Source organism: Hylobates moloch, unplaced genomic scaffold (genome assembly GCF_009828535.3).
Source record: "Hylobates moloch isolate HMO894 unplaced genomic scaffold, HMol_V3 SCAFFOLD_1, whole genome shotgun sequence".
NCBI lineage: Eukaryota > Metazoa > Chordata > Mammalia > Primates > Hylobatidae > Hylobates > Hylobates moloch.
The window spans coordinates 153,601,139-153,624,646 of record NW_026652276.1 but is presented as its reverse complement, the minus strand read 5'-3'; the positions used below and the strand labels follow the sequence as shown (position 1 = coordinate 153,624,646).

At 35.8% G+C, this 23,508-nt stretch overlaps 1 protein-coding gene and 1 long non-coding RNA gene across 2 annotated transcripts in view; one reads left to right on the top strand and one right to left on the bottom strand.

The window, feature by feature from the left end:
• The window catches only part of MEOX2 (mesenchyme homeobox 2), an 81,092-nt gene that overhangs the window by 42,864 nt on the left and 14,720 nt on the right, over nucleotides 1–23,508 (bottom strand). The window lies entirely within an intron of this gene.
• LOC116813477 (uncharacterized) overlaps nucleotides 19,351–23,508 on the top strand; it is a 14,188-nt gene continuing 10,030 nt past the window's right edge. The window contains exon 1 of the long non-coding RNA XR_004370978.1: nucleotides 19,351–19,696. This is a non-coding gene — a long non-coding RNA (uncharacterized LOC116813477). The remainder of the gene's footprint in view (nucleotides 19,697–23,508) is intronic.

Genomic DNA, 23,508 nt, shown 5'->3' with positions numbered 1-23,508 from the left:
CTGGGATACAGAGGAAAGGATAGCAGGCCGGAGAAAGGGATCTGGGTCCTTTATTGTTACCATTAAAGTCTTACATAAAACTGTCTCCACATTCCATAAAAATGCCATGGTGCTTCAGGAAAAATACAGACCTGAGACAATAGTTTATTTTGGCTGGGACTGAGGTTCCAGAACTGAAGAGTTACTGCCAGAAATAGAAACCAGCTTTGAGAAAAATTTAACTGAGCTAGGATGTAGCGAAAGTGCTGCAGCATCAATAACCTAGCGCTTCAGAATCTGAATCAAGGGTTCTTTGTTTAGAACCTTGTAACATAATTAATCACCCAGAGGAAGGAAAGAGATTTGAGGTTGGAGTTTAGTAACCCAGGGAATTCCCTCTTCCTTTGGCACCCACTTGCCAGCACGACTATAAAACAGGAGCAGAAACGCCTCACTCCATAAATGATTAATAATAGCTGATTTACATGAAATTAAGTTGTTCACTTGCTGAGACACAGTTGACCTGAATTCTGGGAAGCCCTCCCACAACTCCCTGAGTAACAAAGCAAGTCACCATCTCCAGGATTCCTCATCTCTGTTTCCATTACTCTTTCCTCTCAAAATGGGAAATTCTGCAATAGCCATGCATATGCTGATCTTAAAGTGTTAACTACCACATGAATTCCACTCAACAAATACAGTATTTATTGAATGTTTACAATGCAAGGTATTGTTTTAATAACTAGGAAACAAATTGTAAGTAATATATTATGTAACTTCAATAAGGAGCTTATGAAAATAGTGTGCAGTAAGGGTGGGGGGAGACATCAGAAATGGATAAAAATAATTTCAAAAATGGCTAAAACATCAAAGCACATACTTTGTACTAGAAAAAAGATACAAGCATCTATGGATAATGAAAGATGGAAAAATCACATAAATTGAAGAATCATGAAGTTTCACAAGCAAATTACATTTATGATAGTTCTTCTAGAAAGGACAGAGCTTCTGCTATGGCAGAAAAGAACTTTCCAGATGACAAGAAAAATAAGAACAAAGACTTTACATTAGGGACTGACTAGTTGGTTCAGGAAACAGTGAGTATCTGGAATATAAATGGAGGAGATGGTAAAGCTCATTTCAGAAACATAGTTGATGCCATGAATGAATGACAGGCTGAGGGATGAAGTTGAACATTTTTGAGCAGAAAAACTGTTCTGTGACAGCAATGAGTATGGGGTATTGCAAAAGAACAGATGTCCAGGCAATGGTATCATGGGGCTGAGTAGATCAGGACACTATGCTGCTGATAAGCCATCAGGAACTCAGGACAGGGGTCTTGCCCCACAGAGAATCTAATATTTTTGGATAAGCAAGGCAGAGGTCTCCATATTAAGCCAACACTGTAGAAATTAAGCAGAGTGCTAGAACCATATTAAATTGCTGCAAAGCAATTTGGTCCAAACTCACAAAGTTGGTGACCAGATAGGCCCAAGCCTATAGATCAAAGGTTTTAAGGATCAATAATAAATAGAGGTGGATCTCAGGAGAGTTCTCACCAGTCCAGCTCTTCTAATTACCTACTGGGAAATCCCACTTGCATGTTTGGCCATCCCTTACAAGTCAACTGGTTTAGAGTCAAATTCCTCTTCACAAAAACTATACTTGCTTCATTTTCCAACCTCTCTGTAAATTACACCACAATTTTCCCAATTGTGGGCTCAAAATCATTAAAGAGTTCTAATGCTTTCCACTTTTCTCCATACCCCATAACTTAGTTGCAATGTTCTGTATAATTTTCCCTTGAGATGGCAAGCAACACCTGCACCAGATTCAGCATCTTGTGCTAAGATTACTGCAATAATCTCTTAGTACAATTGACACTTAATTTTTTACCTACTTTCTAGGTACCTTTCAATTTGCTTTTACTGTTCCTTTGAAAATTGTTTCTATTTTACCTTTGTATGTTTCATACGTGCAAATGATGCTGATCTCATTACATATTTCAGACTAATGCCATATCTTGTGAATATATTATTTATAAATGATTACTGAATGCTTCCTATGTGCCAGTAACTGCAGGGCACTGAGGGGACACAAAGATAAATGAGAAATTATTCCTTCCCTTAAGGATCATAGCATTGTATACAGGAGAGAAAAGAAATAGAGGGAAAAAATTGACTTTTTTTTGCACTTCTCCATACTTTTAAAATTTTGAATTATAAAAACAATTAAACAAAAAAAGTCAATGCAATGAAAGAATTGCTATTAGCATTGAGGGGTTTCCACAGTGGCTTAAAAAGAGAACAGAAAAGAAGACAACACAGGCACTCAATCTGCCTGCCTTTTATTAAAAGGGACTCCCGGAGAAGGTAAATATGAGTCAGGACTTGGAAACGGAGAGGAGTTTGCCTAAAAGAGAAACGAGGGCAGATTGCATTTAGACAAGTGAACAGAAGACTGAGATAGAGCATGTGGAATGTACTGGGAACAATTACTTTCTTAAAGTGCTGGATACAAGGACGTGGAGCAAAGAGGAGAGATGAGGCTTGGACCAGCCTGTGAAAGTCCTCGAATTTCATGCTGAGTATTTTCTCCTGTTAATAGGAAGCCATTGGTGATTTTTTAAATTGAGAGGGAGTAGGGAATAAAATAGGTGTGAATGTCTAACTTTGGTATGTATAAATGAAATGTGATATACTTTCCCTCAATACTGCTATGAAAACGTTCACACTTCTTGGATATTCTGAGAATTTCTCCTCCCCATAGTAATTAATATATATATCCAGTATTGTCGCATTGTAGGTATTGAACAAAAAATAATCAGTTAACTCTGGTATGTTCTTAATGGTCTAAAAATTGTAAGAAATTTTCTCTGATAAAATTACAATGCAATACTATTTCTAATCACTCAAAATAAAGGAAATTATTTTAGAATATAATGTAATTTCTACAGGGTTCTTGATATTGACATAATAATATCTAACCTCTAGAGTGCTGATTATGCACCAGGCTGTATTCTAAGCACCTACATTTATTTACACAATCCTTCATTTCAAGAATGAGGAAACTGAGGCACAAGAAGTCCAGTAGCACATGCCAGGTCACACAGCCAGCAAGGGCGGGCATTTAATTCTGAGAAATCTTGCACTAGACTCTGTGCTCTCGATCAGTGCTCAAGAGCCCCTTGTCCAAATGTTCTATTTTGAATCCATACTAAGAAAGACTCTACTGAAAAAAAAAGGAAAAATAATGAGAAAAAATATGAACAATATTTAATGGCTTCTACCTTCCCTACTGAAAAACTTCAAAGCCATACATGATTTCAACAATCTCAGGGTCTTCAATTACACAGGGGACCACATCATTAACAGACTGACATGATTACTTAGTAATTTCACTTCCCCAACATAAGACAACTGAATGTTAACAAGCATATCCTAAGAAGGAATGATCTAGAACCCATTCAATGATTAACTCAACTTCTTCCCAGTCTTAGACTCTACCAACAAAGGATCTGAACAGCTTACAAAATACCATCTTTAAAAGAAAGAATCTTTTAAGACAATAGGGATTTAAGACTCAATTGCTTTGAACCTATAGGCTTCTCAGCAATTAATTCATTTTCGTTGGACTTTTCTGAAAATGTGTTTTCAAATGCAGTAACATGCTTTTACTGTTCAAAAGAACTATTAGGTAAATTAGCTGTGACTGATTTATAGGATATTTTGGGATGCCTCTTTAGAACCCTGTCATAAAGTAGAAAATGCATATATAATTACTCATGCATTTTGAATACTCTCATTAAGTAATCTATAATATTTTTAACAAAATGTACGTGGCACAAAAGCATGTAATATATGTCACAATATCTTTTGTAAACACCAGTCGTATAAGCAGATCTTCTATTCTCAGCCAGAAGTATTTTCCATTTTGAAAGCAGCAATAACACTGCCACACTGGAAAAGAAAAGATCTACAAAGAGTATAAAGCATATCATGGCCCATATAAATAGTAAACATATAAATAAATAAACAAACATATAGTACAAATAAAGATATTCTAAAAAACTAAGCCACCATCTTTTTAATTAGGTTAATCTTTTTATTTTGAGATAGTTGTTGACTCACATGCAATCTCTATTTCTGCAAGTTCTCTATGTCTGTAATTTTTGTCCTCTCGAGAATGCTATTTATATGGAATAATACATTGTTAGTCTTTGGGGAATGACTTTTTTCACCTCACTATAATTCTTTAAAGATTCATCCAAGTTGCTATAAATACATCAACAGCTCCCTCCTCTTTAATTGCTGAGTGGTTTTCCATGTTATGGATGTACCACTGTTTAACCATTTGCCTGTTGAAGAGCATTTGCACTGTTTCCAGTTTTTGTTTATTATGATTAAAACTTCTGCGGATATTCATGCACAGATATTTGTATAAACATGTTTTCATCTCTCTGAAATAAATACTCAAAAATGCAACTGGTGAGTCATATGGTAGTTGCATGTTTTGTTTTTTTAAGAAACTGTCAAACTTTTTTCCAGAGTGGCTGGGCCATTTTACATTCTCACTAGCGGTGGTGTCTGGATGATCCAGTTTTTCCACATGCTTGCCATCATGTGTTAGAATCACCATTTTTCAATTTTAGCTCATATGATAGCTGTGTCGTGTTATAACAGTGTGGTTTTAATTTGCTCTTTCCAAATAGCTAATAATGTTGAACACTTGTCATGTATTTATTTGCCATCTTCATATTCTGTTTGATAGAAAATCTCTTTCTATCCTTGGCACACTTTCATATTGGATTTTTTTATTGTTGAGACTTGAGAGTTCTTTATGTATTTTTTATATTCGTCCTTTATCAGATATGTGGTTTGGTAACACGTTCCCCCATTTTGCAGTTGGTCTTTTCATCCTCTTAACAGGGTATTTCACGGAGCCAAAATTTGTAATTTTGATGAAGTCTGCTTTATCAATTTTTCCTTTTATGGATCATGCTTTTGATGTCAAGTCTAACAACTCTTCACCAAGCTCTATGGATTCAAAAGATTTTCTCATACATTTTATTCTAAGTATCATAAGTGAATGTTTTGTATTTACATCCATGATTCATTTTGATTTAATTTTTGTATAAGGTCTGAGGTTTAGATCAAGATACTTTTTTACCTACGGTTGTCCAACTGCCTTGGCACCATTTGTTGAAAAGAGTATGCTTTCTCCACTGTTGATTTTCTATTTTTTCCATTAATATATGTTTCTATGTCTCCACCAATACCACACAGTTTTGATTAATGTAGGTATATAATACATCAAAATAGAATCCACTACTTCTTGTCACTTCATTCTCCCTGTTCATAATCGTTTAGCTATTCCAGTGTCTCTGCTTTTCATATACATTTTAGAAAATCCCATGTCTACAGAAATTCCTGTTGGGAATTTGATAGAGTGACATAAAACTTACAGCAAATTGGGGGAAATTGACATCTTTACTATGTTAAGTTTTCCAGTCCATAAACACAACATGTCTCTCCATTCATTTAGATCTTCTTTGATTTCCTTCAGCATTTTGAAGTTTTCTGCATGCAGATCCTGTGAATGTTTTGTTAGATTTATACCTAAGGTATTTCTTGTTGAGCTATTGGAGCTCGAATTGTGTTTAATTTTAGAGTACATGTGTTAATTGCCAGTTAATAGAAATACAATTATGTAATTTTTGTATGTTTATCTTGTATTCCGCTACTTTTCTGTACTCACATATAAGTTCTAATATTTGGGGGATTTTGTTGGTAAATTCCATGGTTTTTCCTTGAAAACACATGTATCATCTGCAAATAAGGACAGGCTTTTTTTTCTTCCTTTCTGATCTGTGTGCATTTTATTTCCTTTTCTGGCCTTATTGAATTGGCTATACCTTTCAGTCTTCTGTTGAATAAGAGTGGTGAGGGAGGACATTCCTGATCTTAAGGGTAAAGCATTCAGTCTTTCATCATTAGTATGTTAGTTGTAGGCTGCCAGTAAATTTATTTTTATCAAGTTGAGGAAGTTTGCCTCCATTTCTAGTTTTCTGAGAGGTTCTATGGTAAATGCATCTTGAAATTTGTCAAATATTTCTTCCGCCACCAACTGGTTTAATCATGAGAATGTTTTTGCTTTTAATATGGTGAATTACATGGATTTTTAAATATTTAATCAGCTTTGCAACTCTACAGTAAACATTACTTGATCATAGTATATAATTATTTTTATATACTACTGAATTTTATTTGCTATTATTTTAAGAATTTTTACATCTATTTTCATGAGCAATATAACTCTGCGGTTTTCTTCTGTTATACTGTCTGCTTTTGATATTACAATACTATCTTCATGAAGTAAATTGTAAAGCACTCTCTCCTCTGCTATTTTCTGGAAGAGAATGTATAGAATTATATTAATTCTTATTTCAGTTTGGTAGAATTCTCAAATGATGTCATATGGGCCTGTATATTTTTTTGACATTTTTAAATCATAAATTCAATTTCCTAAATAAATTTAGAACTATTCAAAAATTTTTTTCATATTTGGTGAATTGCACTAGTTTGTGCTTTTTAATAAGTGGGTCCATTTCCTCTACATTGTCAACTTTATTTGAGTGGAATTAATCATGGTATTTTGTTTTTGTCCTTTTGGTGTCTGCAGGATCTGTAGCAATATCTCTTATATAATATCTAATGCTGGCATTTTTGTGGCTTCTCTCTGTTTTTCATTATCTGTCTTCCTAGAAGATTATCAGTTTTAAAAATCATTTCAAAGAACAACTTTATTTCACTTATTTTCGTTATTATTTTTATATTTTCAACATCATTGATTTCTGCTCTTATCTTTTCTATTTCCTTCCTTTTGCTTGCTTTGAGTTTATTTTGCTCTTTTTTTCTAGATGGGAGATTAGACAATTGTTTTGAAACCTTTTCTGTTTCCTAATGTTCATTTACTGTTATAAATTTCCTTCTTGGGGCTGCTTTAACTAGATCCCACAAAATTAACAATGTTGTATTTTCATTTTCTTGCAGATCAATGTATTTTTTTATTTCTATCAAGATTTCCTTTTTGACCCATAATATTTAGAAGTGTGTGTAATTTCTGTGTTTGGAAATTTTCTTGTTATTAATTTCTAGTTTAATTTCAATTTGGTTAGAAAACACATTTTGTAAGATTCCAATTCTTTTAAGTTTGTTAAGATTTGTTTTATAGTTCAGGCTATGGTGTACCTTGATATACGTTTAGTGAGCTTTAAAAATATGTGTATTCTACTGTTTCAGGATAGAATATTCTATACATGTCAATTAGGTCTTGTTGGTTTATGGTGTTGTTAAATTTTTTTATATCCTTGCTAGTTTTCTGTCTAGCTGTTTTATCGATTGAGAGAGGGATATTAAAATCTCCAACTATAATAATGGGTTTATCCATTTCTCCCATTAGTTCTATCAGTTTTTATTTTATGTATTTTGAAGCTCTGCTTTTGGTGAATATACATTTAGGATACCTACATCTTCTCAATGAATTGACTTTTATCATTTTTAATATCTCTGTCTCTGGTAATTTTTTTCTCTAAAGTCTACTTTATCTCATATTAATATAGCCACTCCTTTCTTCTTTTGATTAAAGTTTGCCTGGTAAATCTTTTTTTATTTTAATTTTCTTTGCTCCCAACTTAGATTTATCATTGTGTTTAGAGTGAGTTTCTTGTACACAATAAATGGTTGGTTCATGGAGTTTTTTAATCCACTCTACCAATCTCTGACTTTTAATTGCTATGTTTTTAGGCCACTAACACTTAATATAATTATTGTATGCTAGAGCTTAAGTCTGCCCTTTTACTATTTGTTTTTTCATTGTTTCCTTGGTTTTTCATGTTTTTCTTTTGTTTTTTTTCTGCCATTCCCTTGGTTACTAAACATTTATTTAGAATACAGTTTTGATTTGTCTCATGTTTTTGAGTGTATCTCTTTGAGGTTGTGCTGGATGTAAATAATCACAGTCAACTGGTGTCTTCATTTTATCAGTTTGAGTGAAGTATAGAAACCTGACCTCCCTTTATTCGTCTTTAACCTCCCCTATTTATAAAACCATTATCTTAAATATTTCCTTTATATCAGTTTAAAACCACATCAGACAACATTATAACTTTTGCTTTACATGACAATAATAACATAAAACTCAAAAGAGAAAGACAGTGTATGTATTTACCTATAATTTTACCCTTGCATTGTTCTTTTTCCTTTTGATGTTCTAAGATTACTTTCTTTATCATTTCTTTTTTGTCCAAAAAAAAAATTCTTTAGTTATTCTTTTTGTGTAGTCCTGCTAGGAAAATTCTCTTAGTCTTCCTTCACTTGAGAATGTCATGATCTCCCTGTCATTCCTGAGAATATTTTTTCTGGGTACCAAATCCTGAGTTAACTGTTCTTTTCTTTCTGCACTTGAAAAATGTTGTACTACTTCTTTCTGACCTCCATGGTTTTTAATATGAAATGTACTATCACTGAAAAATTGCTCTTCCTTAGTATAGTTTCTCTTTCACTGATTTAGACTTAATTTTATTTTCTTTGTCTTTAGTTTTCAGAAGTTTGACTGTGATGTGTTTAGTGTAAATTTATTTGTGTTTATCCTGTTTAGGATTCTCTCAGTTGCTTGTTTTTGCAGGTTTATGCCTTTTGCTAAATTTGGAAAATTTCAGCCATTATTTCAACAATTTCTCTGTCAGTTTCACCCTCTTTCTCCTCCTCCTCAGGAATTCCAATTACACAAATATTAGATTGCTTTTGGTCACAGTCTCACAGATCCATAAGGTAAAATTTTTTTTTTCAATTTTCTTTTTATCATTCATTATGGATAATTTCTATGGTTCTATCTTCACATTCTCCAGTTCGTCCCTTTGTCCTGTGCATCCTGCTATTAAGCTCATCCATTGACATTTTATTTTGGCTAGTATATTTTTAGTTTTAAAATTTCCACTTGGTTCTCCTTTATGTCTTCTAGAGCATTGTTGAATTTTTTGCTTCTTTGCTGAGATGTTCTATTTTTTCATTTGTTCCAAGCATGTTTGTACTTAATCATTGAAAAGATTTTATGATTATTGATTTAAAACATTTTTAGCCAATTATGACATCTAACTTCTCTATTATCTCAATTTTAAGATGCAATGATGGTCACCATTCAACTTTAGATTTACCTGCTTATTAGTAAGGGTCTGATGAGAGATTTTTTAACTGAAATTTGGATAGTTTTAGTATTATGTATGGTACTCTTATTTAAACCTTCTGTTTCAGCAGCTTCTTTTGACACTGCTGTGACAGTGAGGGAATGAGGGGCAAGGCATGGGGAGCAGGCTCCTTAGTGCTACCTGAAGTAGAAGTTCCCCACTAAGCCTCAGTATACATCAAAAGTGGAGAAGGTTCCTGATTACTGCCAGCTGGAGGTAGGATTTCTAGCTCCCCACTCAGCCTCTGATAATACCACCTTAGCTGGCAAGGATAAGACTAGCTTTTTACTAATACCACGGATTGGGTAGGTGGAGTAGTCCTCATTAACACTGTGTGGTTCTGAAATTCCAGACATTCTACAAGGCCTACTCTGAAACCATCCCTTTGGGGAACAGGATGAGTAACTCATTACTGCCAGTTGGCTATGGGTCCTTATTCAGGTTTCTCTGACTTCAGCCTGCAGGGGAGGTGGGAGGAAGATTGGGGTTCTCATTGAAGCCTGGTGAGGGTGGAAGTCTAGGCTATTCACTCAGCCTTCACTAGTGTGGATGCAGAAGAAGCCATGGGTTTTTTTCCTACGGTGTCTGACTGGAGTAGAGAGGTTGTTGTCTTAAATTGTTACGTTTTGTGAGGCTCCTCCTTTCCTAGATCTTTGTCTAAAAACAGCAAACATCTGTTAGAACTTTTTTGTCTGTAGGTATTGGTGTATTGGATTTCTGGCTTCTTCAATTCTAGTATTAATGAGGCAAAAAAGCAAAAAGAGAACTCAGATCTCAAAATCCCTAGCTGTTATGGGCCAAAAGTTTGTATCTTCCCCCAATATGTATGTTGAAATCTCTAATCCCCAATGTGATGGTATTTTGAGTTGGGGCTTTTGGGAGGTAATAGGTCACAAGACTGGAGCCCTGAAGAACAGGATTTGCACCCTTATAAGAAAAGATGCAAGAGAAATGGTCTCTCTCTGCATGTGAGGACATAGTGAGAGGACAACCATATGCAAATCAGGAAAAGGATCATCATAAGACACTCAATCTGCCACCCTGACCTTGGACTTCCCAGCCTCTGGAACTGTGAGAAATAAATATTTATTTTTTAAGACAACCAGTCTATATTTTATTACAGTAACCTGAATTGACTAAGACACTAGCTATTCTGCCTCATCTTTCTATCTTTCAGAAATTCCTTATGTTCGTTTTACATATAATATCCAATGAGCCAGTACTTTCTTTTTGTAGACAGGGTCTCACTCTGTCACCCAGGCTGGAGGGCAGTGGCATGATTATGGTTCATTACAGCCTTGATCTCCTGGGCTCAATCAATCCTCCTGCCTGAGCTTCCCGGGTAGCTAGGACTACAGGCACGTGCCACCATGTCTGGCTATTTCTTATTTTATTTTTTGTTTTTGTAGAGATGAAGCAGAAGTCCAAAAATTTACTTTAATATATAACTTATTTATAAACTAGGCAATGTTATTTTAAAATATGAAAGGTGTGGAAACCATAATGTTGCATCTTTTTTGCAACCAATTTTCATATATTTATATGTAAGCACAGGAATTAGTGGTAGTAAAAAAAGAAATGCTTTTGCAGTCGGGTGTGTGCATATAAAATGAAAATTTTATATCTGTGTCTGCTATGTGTCAAAGTATGCGTAATGTCTAAACCCAGAATTTTAAGCACTTGAAAGCAAAGAGGGCCGGGCACAGTGGCTCATGCCTGTAATCCGAGCACTTTGGGAGGCCGAGGCAGGCAGATCACAAGGTCAGGAGATTGAGACCATCCTAGCTAACACGGTGAAACCCTGTCTCTACTACAAATACAAAAAATTAGCTGGGCATGGTGGTGGGCACCTGTAGTCCCAGCTACTTGGGAGGCTGAGGCAGGAGAATGGCGTGAACCCAGGGGGTGGAGCTTGCAGTGAGCCGAGATCGTGCGTCACTGCACTCCAGCCTGGGTGACAAAGCAAGACTCCTCTCAAAAAAAACAAAAAAAAAGCAAAGAGGATCCAGCTTAATAATTTTTAGCAGTTTTATGTGATATAGATTCTTTATTCTCTTTCCATAATTATTCAAATATTTGTTTTATTCTTTTATCAAGTACTTGGGTAATACTCTGTACCAGTCATTGTCTTAAGCACACAGAACTAAAGACTTTGTCTCTGTAATCAGGTTTAGGAGACACAAGTTAATAAATGATTACAATGCAAAATGACTTTTTCAAAAATAAAAGCATGTGCAATGATCTATAATATCATTGAGAGGAAAAGTGAATACCTTTCCTTCTTGAATGAGCTAAGGATGGCTTCCAGGAGGAAGTGACACCTGAGCTAGATCTTAAAGAATGAGTGAGATTTCTGTAGACGCAAAAATAAGAGTATTCCACACAAAGGAAATAGCAAGAACAAAATCTAGAAACACAAAAGAGCACAGAATGTCCCATGGAAAATCATACTCTTCTGGGACTAAAACCAGCACATGGAGAACACCGGAGAATGGTAGAAAAAATTAGCAAGAGAGTGTAGGCTGTGAGCAACAGGGAGTATAAATAAAAATCAAGAATTTTACTCAGCACAGTATTAGACGAGTATGCCTGAAGAATAGAAACCTGACCTTATTCTTTGAATCCTGTCCACCCTACTCTCTCAAGGATTTTTCAGCTTTGGCACTGTGGACCTTCTGGACGAGGTAATTCCTGGTGGTGGGGCACTGTCGTTTGCATCGTAAGATATTTAGCAGCATCTGTGGCTCCTAATCACTAGATGCCAATAGAACTATTCCTACCTCCGACTTGTGACAACTATTTGTCTCTAGAGATTACCAAATGCCTACTGAGGGACAAAATCACTCTGATTTGAGAACAACTGATCCCACATTAAAGGTCCCTGCCTATCATATACTGCTCAGGGAACAATGGTTAAATCCATGGTCACAATTGCTTTAAAAATGAGAAAGGAGCCAGGCGTGGTGGCTCATGCCTCTAATCCCAACACGTTAAGCCGAGGCGGTTGGATCACCTGAGGTCAGGAGTTCAAGACCAACCTGGCCAACATGGTGAAATCCTATCTCTACAAAAATCAGCCAGGCATGATGGCAGGTGTCTGTAATCCCAGCTACTCGGGAGGCTGAGGTGGGAGAATCACTTGAACTCAGGAGGTGGATGTTGTAGTGAGCCAAGATCATGCCATTGCACTCCAGCCTTGGCGACAGAGCAAGACTCAGTCTCAAAAAAAAAAAAAAAACAAAAACAAAAAAAAGAGAGAGAGAGAGAGAGAAAGGAAGCATTAGGATACACTGAAGAGGGGTTGTTGTAATGATGCAGGTGAATAATAGCATTTCTAAATTAAGAAACTGGGTTAAGGGAAATATTAAACAGTTGCCCAGAATGTAAAATTGGTAGGCTTTGATAACTAAAAAGATAAATAGCATTTCTGTTGATAAGTGGCTATCTTTTTTCCTTATCAAATCTGCCATGACCTATAGCTGAGCTACTTCACGTAATAAACTAAGAATATATTCACTCACATCTCTAATTTTTCTTAGAGCTAAGTTAACCATGGTTTAAGAGAGGGATATTCAAAGTTTCTCAATTTTCTTTATGATTTGTTAATATATTAACATATTCACAAAACTGACTTGATCAAATAGCCACCTACATAAACTATGGGGCCTGAACTTTTGGAATGCGTTTTGCTTTTAAAATCAACCATATTTGTTTTTAGAAGTTCATCACTTTACCAATGGGAGGGACTCAATATGCACTTTATAAGTGACTGAACAACTGAAGGAGTGGGGAGATGAATCAATCATCCTAAAAATTATGATCAGCCATTTCAAAGTGGCATTCTTGATGCGTTTTCCTTTTATGGCAAGGCAAACACACAAAGTTCCCTGTGTAACACAGAATGCATTTATTATATGGCTGGTAACGATTAGGGCAGTGCTGTATAACCACGAAAGAAAATCATTCTCTGAGAGAAGCTAACGTTCAAAACCTAAGCCTGCGGTTTTGACATTATTAGTACCACTCTACCTGCTTAAGCATTGACAAATTATTCAGTAACAGATAATGACTGGCTGGGGTGGCAAACATAGATGCTACTAACTCCATAATTGCACAGCTGCATACTATAAAATTGCATTATGCAATGGAAAGAGTCAAGTTAGATAGGGTAAACTAAAATAAATTTGTTTTGTATTTAGACAGAACTTTGCAAAGTTAACAATTTCATTTTCATTTGAAGCAAGTCCATCCTTACACCCTGGAATTAAAATGAAAAAGATCAGTGTTCCCCCACCCCCCACCCCACCAACTCCGTTTATTCTCTTTACTGGTGTTGACTAGGAAAATCTTGGACAGAAAATTAGCACTACTACTGCTGTTTACATTTGAGTTAATTTTTGAAAAGGAAAAATAAAATCAATGAAAGTCCATTACCTAGAGAATTCTAATTTAGCAACGTTGAGGTCTTCAAATAAGAATATAATTTAATGTCATACATAATATTTTTTCTTTAGGGATGTGTATTAGTTATAGGGGTTTTCAGTTCTCCATTTTCTTAAACTAAAAGCAATTAAGTAGATAGGGAAGGAAAGATTGAGACAATTCTACTTACAGTTAATTTTAAAAGTATGTATACCAAACTGCTCCAATAGCATGAATATCAGCTGCACAATAGTCTAATGAGATTTGAACTGTCAGCAGAACAGAACTTTTGAATGATACTAGATTCAAAATAATAGAATAGAGACAGAAGGACTGGGAAAATTAAACATATTTTGTAGTTGCCAGGCAATATAATTTTTCAAGGTTCAGTAATGCATTAATCCCCTATAGGAATAAGCAGACTTTTAGTTTCCATAGTGTTATAAGCCAAATTTTGATATTTTTGGCTTAGAACAATGGAGCAGGCCCCCATTCCTTCAAAGTTTTTCCACATCCTCTGTAAAAGTGCAGTGACTGGGAGTATTTTTGGTAATTTATTTGTATTTCATACTGAGATTTATAAAAAAGGAAACCACTCCAAAAGATTTATGATTGAATGCAGGACATATGAAAATTTAAAAGCACAGTTCATTAAACAAATCAATGATTCCCATGATTAGAAAACAATAATCTAATAGACAGTGCATTTTGTTCTGGAGGTCAAAGTCTAAGTTATTATCAATACTCTGGGAACAAAAGCCCCACAGTTAAGAGGTTTCCATACCATTTTATCAAATAATTCAAAGATGTAAATAGCATGAAATATACTAACATAGTGGTCATTCTCACATCTATAAATAACCAATCTGTAAATCTATTCTACAGATAGAACACTAGCTTCCCTACTGAAGTTCCCAGTGACTGAGGCCACACAGAACACACAGGCATGACACTCTTTCACAGCCACAAATAACATTTTATGTAAAAAAATCAGAGATTTCTGAAAATCAATATAATTATAAATTCATTATTGAAAAGTAATGAGTAAGAAGATTAAATTTTCAAAAAAGATGTAAGAACTCATCTTGTGGCCAACTGTGTTAATGTCAAGCAAGAGAAATTTCTGTAGTAATCTTTTTTTTTTTTTGAGACAGAGTCTCGCTCTGTCACCCAAGCTGGAATGCAGTGGCATGATCTCAGCTCACTGAAACCTCCGCCTCCTGCCTCAGCCTCCTGAGTAGCTGGGGTTACAGGCGCATGCCACCACACCCGGCTAATTTTTGTATTTTTTTTTTTTTTCAGTAGAGATGGGGTTTCATCATGTTGGTCAGGCTGGTCTCGAACTCCTGACCTTGTGATCCACCCACCTTGGCCTCCCAAAGTGCTGGGTTACAGGCGTGAGCCACCGCACCCAGCCAATAATCTTTAATATATACAAATGACATAGCACTAAACTTATTTTTTGAAAGACAAAAATAACATGCAAGCTTTCTGAAGGCTGGGACTATTATAAATTAAATTAAATGCACTGTGGCAGGCATTTAAAGAGAAACACGGGTATAAGGCAAGCAGTAAGAAGCAAATCATAGCTCATAGTAATAGCATCATTCCAATCACTAAGCTGCTGGAAGAGACAAAATAACTTGTTATTTGATCTCCTAATTAGGCTCTTGCTCTGTTCAATACTATCTGTTTGAAAATGTATAGATAGATATAGATAGATAGACAGATAGATGATAGATAACTGATTTAAGAAGTTTATCAAATCTTGAGAGAAAGAAAATTTTGAGTTCAAATGAAAATTTTAGTTCAGATCAAGTTTTGTTTTTGTTTTATTTTGTTTCAGCATCATGATTGTTAAAGCAAATATAAATTACAGTTGGCTGTACTTAAAGAGCCAATATATGTGAAGGAGATAGGTTAAGAGGGATCTACTCTGCTATTGAGACAAATAAATTCATTAATAAAAAATAAGGGATTAAACAAAAATATGCTTTTAAATTTAATTTTGGGATATGCTTTCGGTCTTCCTCTTGATGTCTGTTTCTTCCCTTTGTGTTTTATTTGCTTTTTGATCTTTCTAGTTGTTGTGGCATTTGGCTTCTCTTTTTCTTACCTCTTACCTGACCTTGTATTTCCCTATTAAATTGCTAGCGAGAATATATATGCAATTACTTTGGAGGTACTCATTTGTTTTGATTGAGGTAAATAACAATGAGTCATAGTTCTAAAATTTTCCAACATCAAATATGCCAGCAAACAAACAACAAAAACTCTCATCAATAGATGCTTGATGTTTACTCCTCAAGCAAGACCCCACCTTTCTAGTAAAAGCTCCTATATAGGGATCAACTACCATTTGATTTAAAGTAGAGTATGAAATAATTTAAAAATAAAAATACTTCAGGGCTAATTCATTGGGTGGGGGACATAACCCTCCAGCTATAATTCCTAACATTTTCTCTTCAAACTTCCTATGTTCCCACAAATCAGTCTTTCTAATTAAGAAGTTTGCAAGGGCTGTACAGATTTATTTCTTGGCTTAGTCTCTGCACTTTTGCTAAATGTCCAGGTTTGAGATTTGTTAGAATTCGTGCTCTGTGGATATCTGCTGGACTTTCTAGCAAGTGTGAAGACCCCACCACTCCTTCTGTTGCATCTCATTTCCACTTATTAAATACTTTATCTTGGAGGATGAAGCAAAAGTGACTTTTGTGTTTCCTGGCAGTCTCCTGTTTCAAAGGACTTAATAGTGATTTGTTTATTTCAGAGGAAATGAACACCAGTCAGTGATGACAGATTTATTATTAAGTGGACATCACACACACACACACACACACACACACACACACACACACACACACACACACAGAGCCTCTACTTTTCTTACAGTTCAGGGTTCCTTCTAACCACACTCTAAATGGTCAAGACAATGTTACACATTTTGGCAAACCAGAGCCATGTGATTCAATATCATCAAATCTGTGAATCTATATGATTTCCTCCAGATATATTTCCAGAATAACCCAGGGAAAATAAAATGAGCAAAGAAAACTAAGATTACCTTAAAGTAAGAGAAAAAAGCACCTTAATGAATCAGTAACACTAATTATCTTTTGGAAAATACCTGAAGGAATATTAAAAGCAAAAAGAGATTAATTTCAGGAGTTCAAGTCAGATGTCTGTTATTTAGAAAGAGAATACAAGCAAACCCTGAAACTCCAGATCCTGAAGTAGTTTCAAGTACAACAGCACTATTGATTTACTTGTTATTTTATTCACTAATGACATATATTAATGTTAAGTTGAATTTTCAAAATACATTTGAAGAATAAATATCAACTCCAGAATGGTCCAAATTATTCTTCCCCCAAAATGACCAATTTTACCATGTAGTAAATATCATGCATGTCAGACACTGAGATCTCATCAAAAAGAATCAAATCCCTTTTAGATTCCATTTAAAAAATACTGGCAAACTAATTTGCAGTATTCATTCAGATCAAGTGGACATCAGTAATGTAACAATAATTTTGCTAGACTAGGAAAGTGGATTTATATGCTATCCTTACCCTTATTGCTGAAAGTGCTCAGCTGAATAATCCTCAAAGGTAAAATTTCAGCTACTTGACACCTTAATAAATAAATGAAATTAAATGTTCAAACAGCAGATTATAGAAGATACTCAACTGGATGCTCTTATTCCCACCTCTGCATATATGGTCTTAGGGGTGCCACTTTCTGAGCCTCAATTTTCTCAACTTTAAGATTGAGAGGGTGGTTTTGATGGATTCTAGAACCCCTTCCAATTCTAACATTCTGCGAATGTGTTCAAATGTAGACTGCAGGAAGGTATTAACAGCTCTCAAGATAAAGATGGAAATAAAGGAAGAAATGCCAAAACCAATGGAGGGAAACTCAGAAAGGGCTAAAAGTCACATCACTTGTTTCATAATTTTCATCTAAAGTCAGTCCTCGAAACGGGAGAGCTAATACAATCACAGTCATGCCTGTAAATGGAATTCTCAATGACTTCCATAGGCCTAATCCTCCCTTACCTTATCAAAATGGCATTGATTTCATGCCAGAAACAATGCAGCTTATATATATTTAACCAGCTATGAAAATCTCCTGCCTTTCACTGTGACTTTATCTAATGATGTCCTAGGAATTGTATTTTTGAAATACAAAGTTTAGTAACCTTGGATCAATTGCTGCTTCACAAACCTTGGTGCATGAGACAAAGAAATATTCAAATGGGGCCGGGTGGGGTGGTTCATGCCTGTAATCCCAGCACTTTGGGAGGCCAAGGCGGGCAGATCATAAGGTCAGGAGTTCACGACCAGCCTGGGCAACACGGTAAAACCCTGTCTCTACTAAAATACAAAAAATTAGCCGGGCGTTGTGGTATGTGCCTGTAGTCCCAGCTAGTTGTGAGGCTGAGGCAGGAAAATTGCTTGAACCTGGGAGGCGGAGGTTGCAGTGAGCTGAGATCGTGCCACTGCACTCCAGCGTGGGCAACAGAGCAAGACTGTGTCTCAAAAAAAAAAAAAAAAAAAAAAAAAAATTCAAATGGTAAAAATTGAGGATATGAACAAGAATATCCTAGGAATAGATTTTGCACAGAATTTCAGGAACACAAAAGCTACACTGAATTAAATATGCTTATTACTTGACAAAGTCCCTTATATTTTTCTTCAAAATGATTTGATTCTGGCCACCATCTACTAGATATTCATGTACTCATCACCTTTTAGAAGTAGGAAATAAGGCTCGGCGCAGTGGCTCACACCTGTAATCCCAGCACTTTGGGAAGCCGAGGAGGACAGATCACGAAGTCAAGAGATCTAGACTATCCTGGCCAACAGAGTGAAACCCCGTCTCTACTAAAAATATAAAAAAATAGCTGGGCGTGGTGGCACACGCCTGTTGTCCCAGCTACTCAGGAAGCTGAGGCAAGAGGATTGGTTGAATCCAGGAGGCAGAGGTTGCAGTGAGCCGAGATTGCACCACTGCCCTCCAGCCCGGTGACAGAGTGAGACTCTGTCTCAAAAAAAAAAAAAAAAAGAAGTAGGAAATAAGAGGTGAGAGGAGTTGAGGCAGCTGCCACCCTTTTCCTGGAATCTTCCTGGATTTCTCTGGGTATTTGCATCATGTTTGCTGCATTATTATACCCTCTATCACAGATTGTCACCATTTGTTTCCATCTTTGGCTTCCCTATTGTACTGTGGACCCTTCCAGAAACTTCAAGGTGTTCTATTCCTCTTACTGTACCCAAAGCATAGGGCCAAGTCCCTGGAACTTAGGGAATTATGTACAAGTTTATTAATTATGATGCTGCTGAAACACCTATTGCATTGGTGTGGTGTGTTGGGGGTCCTAGGGGAGGTAGGCTACAATTTGAAATGAATAACCATTTATGAAAATCATCCTTTTCTGAGCTCCTGCCTTTAAATAATTCATCTTGGGCTAAAATACTAATGTACTTCCTAAGGTTAATAAGTGATTTTAAATGAAGTATATTTTCATTAGGAGATGTAAAAGGAGAAAGTTTTTAAAAGGTATTAGAAGTGTAGAGAAAATGTGAGGAAGTATTTATATCTGACCTGAGAATAGCTCAGCTACTTAACGAGGAAAATCCCTTAATCACATTCTGTGTGTGACTCTTGTGTTAAGCATTCCCTCCCTAGTTCAGCACCTCTTTAGGACACAGTTAAACAAAAGATTCACTTTATTCCATCCCCTTGGAATAACATATTTAAATTTCTTATTGGTTTAATTTTTTTCTCACATCCCGAGTTTTCAAGGTAAAGCCAAGTAATGTGGAAACTACTTATTTCTACTGTGTACTAACATGCATTTAACTACAGTTGACCTTTGAACAACAGGGGGCGAAACTGTGTGGGTCTGCTGATGCATAGATTCTCTTTGCCTCTGCTACCTGAGACAGAAGACCTCTCCCTTCTCTTGCTCCTTCTGCTCAGCCTGCTCAACCTGAAGGTGATGAAAACTGAAGCCCTTGATGATGAGCCACTTCCACTTAATGAATAGTAAATATATTTTCTCTTCCTTATGAGTTTCTGAATAACATTTCTTTTCTCTGGCTTACTTTATTGTAAGAATACAGTATATAATACATATAACATTAAAAATGTGTATTAATCTACTGTTATGTTATTGATAAGACTTCTGGGCAATAGTAGGCTAGTAGTAGTAGTTAAGTTTTTTGTTTTTTGTTTTTTGTTTTTTGTTTTTTCTTTTGAGACGGAGTTTTGCTCTGTCGCCCAGGCTGGAGTGCAGTAGCGTGATCTCGGCTCACTGCAACTTCCGCCTCCTGGGTTCAAGCTATTCTCCTGCCTCAGCTTCCTGAGTAGCTAGGATTACAGGCACCCACCATCATGCCTGGCTAATTTTGTATTTTTAGTAGATACGGGGTTTCACCATGTTGGTCAGGCTCGTCTCGAACTCCTGATCTCAGATGATCCGCTCGCCTCAGCCTCCCAAAGTGCTGGGATTACAGGCATGAGCCACCACACCTGGCCAGTTGTTAAGTTTTAGGAGACTTGAAAGTTATACATGGATTTTCAACTGCACATGGGGATCTGCACCCCTAACTTCCACATTATTCAAAGGTCAACTCTACTGCAGTTAATTAACATAAATTTAATTAGTGTCTCTAATAGGGATGCGATACATATGCAAACCATTTCTTCTAAGTGGTCTCTATTTAAAACATCGTCTCTTACCTCTCCTCACTATGTCCACGGAAAAAACAATAGCACCTTTTCTTAATTTGCAAAAAGTCAGATTTATTAATCTAAAGTAAAAAACAATTGGTATTAATAACACAATTACGACATCCACACATTTACACACCAATGACACCAATGTCGTACGAGTAAAGTTTCAACATAAAAGTAAATTCATAAATGTCACTCAATGAAAACTACTGAAAGATTTTCTCTACGCTTCTTCTATACTGCCAATAAAACTTTATTACAAATTATATTTGGTCTAGACTTATTTCTGTTCCAAAACCCCTTGTGAATAATGAGAATTGCCTGGGCACTTATTTATATTTGGCTCAATGCTATAATATGTATATTTGTTTTTTGTGTTTCTAAGATACCCTGATTGCAATCATTAACACTTTCATACTTTAACAGTCATTAACATTTTCATACTTTAACGCACACTCTCAACTCATAAATTCTAACGTGAATATGTCCAGTAATATCTTTGCCTAATGTGTAGTGTTAATACTACCTTTTCTACCAAAAATCACTAGCAGGTTAATCCTCAATTAATTTCCAATTAATCTTTATTAAAAATGAATTCACTGGTGAATAGTCCTCCTGCTTCCCACATAGTCAAAACTCTGCAGTCGTGGCAGCTGAATTGCGTAGTGTATGGCCACGGCCAAAGAGGCCCAGATGTTTCACGGTATAGACAAGAGACTCCCTATAGGTCACTCTTACTTGCATTTGCTCTTTTCTAATGCCAAGATGAATACTTTATTCCCATTTTCCTTCTAAAAAGTTAAAAACTCCTCTAGTAACCTCTCCTCTTTCTCAGCTACCTGACTTACGATTCTGGAATTCAGAGCACGGATTAGTAAAGACTACATCTATTGAGAGGCTTTAAAGGTTAATGATTCTAGGTCATTAGTTGCCACTGCCTGATTCGATTGAGTTTTCATACTTTCCCCCTGGAAAATCTAGCCTAGTTCCTGGCGTGTTCCCCATCCTTTCCCAGAAAAATGTCTCCTCCCCATTCCTCAAGAGGCCTGGAAGAATCTCCCTAGTTGACCTTACATTCTTGAATATGCTTTTATTGTTTGCTTTCCTGCTTCCAAAATTCTACTTTTTTTTTACATTCACTTCCATTGTTATGTTGTGCTTTACCTCATTTTAATTGGGTATCTACAATTCAATGCTTTCATATTTCTGATTTTGCTTCTATTTTGATAAGTCTCCATATCTTACACATATGCATTATGTTTAATAATTATTTTAGGATGTACTTAGTCATCTTCAAAACAATGAATGCATTTTATTTTCATAAATATTTGGTTGATAGATGCAAGAATTTATCCATGAAGGCATTTGGTAAAATAGTACTCTTTACATTTCACCTTCAGATATGCTCCAACTTTTCACTGTAATTGGCTTCTTGTGGTATTTGAATCTCATAATCTCTTTGTCCATTGAGGTGGGAGAGGGATGGCATCCTTGATGCCTCCTTCATTAGCTGAAGGGTAAGAAAGTTTGTCTCATTGTTTAGAATGACTGTCCAGCTGGAGTTACTAACAGATGAAAATGTTCTATATTTGTGCTGCCCAATCCATTCACTAGCAGCCACATATAGCTATTGAGTACTTGGAATGTGCTTAGTGGAGCCAAACAATTGAATTTTTAGTTTTATTTAGTTAAAATTTAAATTTAGATAGCAACATGTGGCTTTACATACCATACTACATGACATAAAATAGTATTACAATAATCGATGCTAAGCATATATGTACAAATGGTCATTTCTGGCACATCTGTAATATTTGTTGAGCAACTCTGTCTGACATTGCTCCCTAGGTGCAGAAAAAGATCATATTTAGACTACGGGGTCCTTGACTCTCAGAACTTTTCAACTGAGAAACAAGACTATTCTAAACTGGTAATTCTCAACTTTGTCTATACATTGCAGTCACCTGGAAGCTTTTTTAAAAACATTAATGTCCAGATAAAATAATAAGATATCTGAGACGTTTTCAAAATAATTGGGACACTATGAGGCAGTAGTGGGATGGTACAAATAAATAAGATTTGCCATGTGTTGATAAACATTGAACATAATGGAAACAGGGAAGTCCATTACACAATTATCTCTATTTTTTAAATGCTGTAATTTTCCAATATGAAATTTTTTAAATGCCAGCTCCATTCTAGATGAACTTAATCATATTCTATGGGATATCAGTATTTCTTAAAAATGCCCATATCGTTCCAATGTAACATCTGTGTTGAGAATTCCTAGTCAGAAAAAAGTAATTTTATGATAAATTAAAGAAGCATGGAGAGTCTGACAGTGATCTGTTCTCATGAACTAAAGAAATTGCTAAAATGGAATCAGTATCAGAGTCATTGGTAACAAAACAAATCAGATTTCACAGATTTTTTTAAACCTATCAAAATGTGTTGCAATATGGATTGATTTTTACTTCCTTACAGAAATAAATGCTAACTCAATTGCACAAGTAGACTTATTGCATACTTCCCTTTTATTAGACAGTTTACGTGACTAAGCCCGTAACCACAGGTGAAATGACTTTATTAGCTTGCCCACCCCTCATTATCATTGCTCCTTCCTTACAAGCCAGGCCACAGTGTGGTTACTTATCAGTGTCTCATAACCACATAAACAAACAGCATTGATGAATATGGTTAATCAGTCATACTCAAATCAGAGTGACATGACACAGGTATTACAGTTTAAATCAGTATCATTGTATCAAGGTCCTTATAAAGGAGATTTTTCATTTCTTTTTTAAAAAATTGGTCAATTTGGGCTGGGCATGATGTCTCACGCCTGTAATCCCAGCGCTTTGGGAGACCACGAAGTGCTGATCACTTGAGGTCAGGAGTTCGAAACCAGCCTGGCCAACATGGTGAAACCACATCTCTACTAATAATACAAAAATTAGCCAGGCATGCTGGTGCATGCATGTGATTCCAGCTGTGTGGGTGGCTGAGGAAGGAGAATCACTTGAACCCAGGAGGCTGGGGTTGCAATGAGCCAAGATTGCACCACTAGACTCCAACCTGGGTGACAGAGAAAGACTCTGTTTCAAAAAAAAAAAAAAAAAAAA